This window comes from Echinops telfairi, unplaced genomic scaffold (assembly GCF_000313985.2).
Source record: "Echinops telfairi isolate 266 unplaced genomic scaffold, ASM31398v2 ScPeMD7_25;HRSCAF=90, whole genome shotgun sequence".
Lineage (NCBI taxonomy): Eukaryota > Metazoa > Chordata > Mammalia > Afrosoricida > Tenrecidae > Echinops > Echinops telfairi.
The window spans coordinates 1,429,106-1,435,218 of record NW_022103922.1 but is presented as its reverse complement, the minus strand read 5'-3'; the positions used below and the strand labels follow the sequence as shown (position 1 = coordinate 1,435,218).

Genomic DNA, 6,113 nt, shown 5'->3' with positions numbered 1-6,113 from the left:
TGGGAGAAGTCACAACTGTGTACCACACGAAGCTGGCCTGCCAGGACTTCGGCGTCCACCGGAAACCCTGCCTCTGTTGGTCTGTGACTGTCCAGTCTTTCCTTCACGGAGCGAGTGAGCGAGCGAGCTAGGGGCTCTTTCCAAGACGTCAATAAACCTGTCGCTGCAGTCGAAGGAGGTCCGTGTTTTCCCTGAGAGCAGGGACGCTGGTCAGGGATGCAGGCTGGCCGGCCGGCCGAGACCAGGCGTTCTTGGAAGGTCGGTTGGGGGAGCCGCTGGTTCCTGGTGTGGGGCCTCCGGGAGGTGGGTTTTACTCTTCCTGCCCCTGGGCTGAGATGCACAAGGTCGACAGTTCAAAACTACCAGCAGCTCCGAGGGAGAAAGGTGGGGGGCTTTCTACTCCAGTAAAGAGTGGCCGTCGCGAGGCTCACCCATTGCACTCCGGGTGTGCTGACCCCTGCGATTTCCCCAAATGTGGGAAACTCCACTGCATAATTTGTGGTAGTGGGGGACTGCGTCCGCGCTATCCCCTGTTTAAAAAAAAAGAAAAGAGTGGCCGTCTGGGAAGCGCACAGGGGCCGATCTACCCTGTTCCGTGGGGTCCCTGTGAGTCGGCATCCACTTGATGGCAGGGAGTGTGGTTTGATTTTTGGCCCCTGGATCTCCCCCACTCCCACGCCCCCAGCTTCTAGAAGGAGATCTGGTACACAATGTGCAGCATGCTGGGGTGGGTGGGGCCCACCACGGACTCCCAGAGAGGAAGCATGTCCAGGACCCTGGGAGGGTGGCCGGAGAACCTGCCCAGCCGGTCCAAGGTCAGGGGAAGGCCTGGCATGACTGGTGTACCCACGGCAGGGGCTGCCACAGACCCCTTATTCCAGCCTGTCTGCTCACCACTGTGCGAGCCCTGGCAAGTTCCTGAGCCCCTCGGAGCCCCACCCCCCTGCAGTATGGGGGCCCTGAGAGGGCAGGAGGAGCAGGGATGCCAGACAGACCCTCACCTCTGAGACCCAGCCCTGCTTCATCTCTGAGACAGGCCTGGATGACAGGGCAGGGCTGGAAGTCCTGAGAGGACCGAGGGTCACCCAGCCTTGCTCTGGAGATGGGTCCCAGCACCCAGGTTCCTGTCCCCAGCACTAATTCAAGTGAGCGGGCTTCTTAAGGAATCAGCGGAGTCCTGGGCCAGCTGGAGACTCATGGTGATCTTAGGGGCAGGGGCTGAGTGGGCTCAACCGAGCAGGACACTCGGGGCAGGGTTGGGGTGTGGGGCTCAAGGGCAGAGGGTCTGGGATGGGGCAGCCAGAGGGTTCCCGGCAGCAGCTCCTGAACTCTGGTCCAAGGGCAGATCCTTTGAGGGGCTCAGCAGGCGGAGGGGAGGATGGCCATAAATCCTCAGTCGCACCCCTGTGCCAACAGACCCCCACTCCAGCCCCGCCCCCAGGCCACTGGGGACCTTTTAGGCGCTGACAGGTTAATAAAGTGCTAAATGTCCCCAAGGGGCCTCCGCCTGTTTGCTGCTGGGCCAGGCAGCTCGCTCCAGCTGGCGGCCAGTCGATAATCCTGGGCAGTTCTGGAGGGATGGGAGGTGGGGGGTGTCCGGCAGCAGAAACTCCTCCCTGGCTGGACATGAGTGGGCCTGGGGGAAGGGGTGCAGAGGGAAGCGACAAGCTACAGCCCGTCCAACCCATCTGACAGCACCTCACCAGCCTCAGTTTCCCGGCGGCCATAGGCAACCACTAGATAGAGAAGGCTCTGCCTAGCACTGTCCCATGCCAGGCCTGGGGTGCACCCTGTGGCTGCCTGAGACACAGAGCTGAGTAAAGAGGCCCCGGGCTCCTCGGGGGCCATGGGCATCCACTGCATTGACTGACGCTTACACCAGTGCCAGCATGCTCTGGACCGAGACCGGAGCAAGGGTGGCAGGTGACCTCAGGCAGAGGGGCCTCCTGGTGAGAGGCAGGAAGGCCACTGATCTCATCTCTCAAGGGGTGCACTTCTGTGGGGAGGGGGCCCCTTGGAGCTGGTTAATTCAAATGAGTTGGCCCGACTTGTGTGGGAAGGGGCGGGGACACTGCTGAAGCAGGGACAGGAATGAGGAGTGGGGTTGAGCTGGATCCTGGGTGGGGTGGCAGAGATGTGAGCTTGGGGGTGTGGGAAGGGCCACACCCTGGTGGTCCCCATCTCTCCAGTGGGCTCCGGGATGTTCTTCTAGCCTCCTTGCCCAGAGCCCTTGTCACCAGAGTGGCACAGCTCCCCTGCCGCCCCCCTTTGTGTGTAGGGGAGCAGGAAAGTCCCTGGGGTCCTTAGTGGGGGCACCCTGGCGGGACCAGGGCAGAAACATCACTTCCCGGCCTGTGGGCATTTTAAGATGGTGATTCCACCGGTTGGCAAACCTGAGCGTCGCTTGAGAAGGACAAGGATCCAGAAGCCACCAGAGCAAGAGCGGCTCTCTCCTGGTGATCAGAAAGTTCCGGACTCTCCCCTTTGAGCAGCTCTGCCCTCCGGGACTCAGGGACATACGCCCTCCCTCTTGGGGCTCACTAGCAGGGTCTGCTCCCCTGTGCAGGAGTTTATCCTGGGGCAGCGGGCCCTCCCCCCAAGGCAGGACTAGAGGGGGTGGTGTGGAGGCTGGGGAGGGGGTCCTGGGCTGTTTGCCTGGCTAAGTTACACACCCCCGTCGTAAATCAGGTGCCTTTAAGGCAATCCGGCTGGGCCCAAAGTCCCTGAGGCGGTAATGATCAATTCTTTAAGCCCATAATTGTTCAAATTGCTGTGAGCAACATAAAACATTAATTTTACGAAATTTAATAGAAAAAAGCTCTTTAAACGCACATGAGATAAATGACAGGCAGCACGGTGCCCTGCTCCCATGCCGCGGTGACATTGAGTAATCTCAAAGTTCTTACATTTTCATTCCTGGGGAAAAATGTTGACAAGCTTTTGGCCGTGGGTGAGTCCGAGGTGGGGGCCTGTGCGCCCCTCCCCCCTAATTAATGGGGGAGCAGCGACTTCATAAGCAGAGCCCTCATCCGTCTGCTGGGACCACCTGCAGGGGACGCACCCACCCTCCGGGCCCATACAACACCCAGTCATTTTTTACCGTGAAATTATTGTCCTTGGCTCTCAGTCTGTGAAGCAGCTGTCATATCTGGGCTGAGGGGTGCTGGGTGGACCGCCTTCCCCACCCCCGCCCAGACACAGACTAAGGGATTCTGCAGGCCCAGGTGAGCTATGGGGACCCCAGCTCAAAGCCCTCAGTTCTCCGTGTCCACGTGTTCTCCCCAGAGGGCTGTGCTGACAGGATGCGGACATGACTGCAGACCGACCCGGAGCTAGGGAGCCACGGAGAGGGGGGCCCACATATGGGGTGCTATGTATGGAGGCGCCACTGGCTCCCTACAGAGTCCCCCCATGTCTCCAGATGGAGCAGAGGGACCTCAGCACTGCCCTGTCCTGCCTTCAAACTCACTGCTGCTGTGTGACCTTGGAGTCCCCGCTCAGCCTCTCTGAGCTCACCCTCCTTCACAGGCTGCTGTGAGGGCAAGCAGTGGGCAGGGGTGGGCTCCCTGCTGTCAGGTGCAAGTGGGGGGCTGTTGGAGGTGGTCTCCTCTGGGTTGGAGAATGAGGAGGTCCTGTCCACAGCACCGTGGTCACCACCCACTCTGCCATTGCCTGCTTCCTGGTCACTAGCCAGAGGGAGATCGAAACCCACCCACCGCGGACACCCTGCCCCACTTGGGGGAGCTGCTGCCTGGAAGCCTGACGTCACCACCACCAATGGCCACGGAGCCTAGTGAATACCAACCACACGGGGACACCCTGGGTGTCAGGGTGGACTCCCCTGGGTGGGGGGGCAGGTGGAGGGCGGCGGGAGCCGAGGTTTGGAGTCTGATTTTTTGGAAGTATTGGCCACACCTGTCTTCCCAAGATCCTAACCTCTAACATTTCTGTACCCCGCTGGGCCAGCAGCTGGGCCCTTACCTGTGTCTGGCAACCTGGGATTCCATAATTAACATAAAACCTGAAACAAGCGAACGCCAACCAAACCCACTGCCAGCGAGGGGGTTCTGACCGTGGCACAGAGACTGTCAGACAGAGCAGACCCGCCCCCGTGGGTTTCCGAGACTCCGTGTTCCCAGGAGCAGAAGCCCCATTCCCGTTCCTCCCTCGGAGCGGAGCGGTCGAAACCAGGCTCCTCGAATTACCAAGTGACCCAGAAACCCCACACCTAGGTGCCTGCCTCTCCTGAGCAGCCGCAGGGCCCCAGGTTCTCAAAGGGAAATCCATTTCCTCTGGGAGGGAGGCCTTCCTCTCTCTGAGGGCTCTGGGGGAGAGTCCCTGTCCCACTCACCTCTCTCCCCTCACCTCTGCTCACGGGGGCTCAGGGCTCCTTTGACCCCCTGCATCCTTCAGAGGAGAGCCAGCCGGGCAGAACACACCCTCCACAGCATGGCCTCATTGACATAGCCTTCTCCCTGACCTCCCTGCCGACCCCGTGTGGTGGTGTGTTGAGTGCATGCATACACACACGTGCATGTGTACACATACGCTGTATACACACACATACATGCTGTACACACACAAATACACATACTGTATATACACGCATGCGCATGTGTGTACATACACTGTACACACATACATACACACTGTACACACATACACACACACTACATACACGTACATATACACATATACTATACACACGTGTATACATTACGGTATACACACACATATATGCACACATGTACTGCATACACATACATTGTGCACGCATGTATATACACACATGCATGCATGTATTGTACACACATGTGTATATATACACATTTGCTGTATACACATACACATGCACTATATACACACATGTATACATACATGTACTGCATACACACATGTATTGTATACACACATATATGCACATATACTCTACGTACACATGTACTGTATGCACAGGTATATACACATACACTGTACACACACCACCTGCTAGGAGTCGGCATGGACCCAATGGCAGTGGGATTACTGCACAGGTGTGTGTGTATTTCACTGCTGGCAGGTGTACGGCCAGAGGGCTCCCTAGCCGTGGGAATGGCGAGTCTTGGCCTCATGTCCTTTGCAGGGGTCTTCAGGAGAGAGCAGCCCTGGAGAAGGGCCGTGGTCAGTGCAGTGTGAGGATGGCCGGGCCAGGCAGTGTTCTGTTCCTGTGCTCCGGGTCGCTGTGAGTCAGGACCAACTTCACAGCTCCGAGTGAAGGACAGGCATGCGTGGTGGGGCTGCAGCCGCATGTGGCCCAGGTGGCAAGGCAGGGCCATCCTGATTCTCAGCGGAGCAGGAGAGCAGCCTGCCTGCTCCCTCAGAGGGCCCATGGGTTTGAACGACTGACCTTGCGGTAGGAAGGTGGTATCACCTGGCTTAACCCACTCCATCCCAGGGCTCCAGCTGCAGGTCGAGGGTTAAGGAGCCACAACCCAGACGGATAATTGGGAGGGTTCCAGCGCTTTCCCAACAGGGGCCAAGAGAATTGAAGGCCCTTGAGCCCACCCGGGGCCCAGCCTGTCCTGCTGCCCCATGTGCTGCCACTGCGGCCCCGACGGACAGACGGACATGACACAGCCCCAATGCCCATCAAAAGCACCCTGTGCTACAGCCGTGCAGGCAACCACCAGATGGCCTCTGAGGACACCTGCCTCCTGGCCCCCTTTCTGTAAATCCTGGGAGTGGTCTGGCTGCAGGGTGCGGGGAGGGACCAGGGTGGGAGCCCTAGGTGGAGAGTGGTTAATAGGGTGCTGTGGGCCTTTGCCTGGATTGAAACCAAGGGTGGGTGGACCACCAGTGGCCAATCTGAAGGCTAGCTGGGCAGTCTTAGGGCTGGCCACTCGCTAGGGTCATGTGCTGAGGGAGGCCCTCGCAGGAGGCATGGGTGGGCTGGGAGACAAGCCCTGGAGGCTGCCTGTCTAACCTGGGTTCCTGACTTAAGAAGAGGACCCCCCCCACTCCAGTGGGCAGATGGGATATGAAGGGGCCCCTCCCCCAGCGTCTCCCAGCAGGCAGGAGAGGCGGGCAGGGCACCCTTCATCTGGCATTGACTCGTGCTGGCTCCCTGGTGGGCG

General features: G+C 59.1%; 1 pseudogene; it reads left to right on the top strand.

The window, feature by feature from the left end:
- Positions 1-380: 380 nt before the first annotated feature.
- Positions 381-533, top strand: LOC115869406 (annotated as a pseudogene).
- Positions 534-6,113: the final 5,580 nt, after the last annotated feature.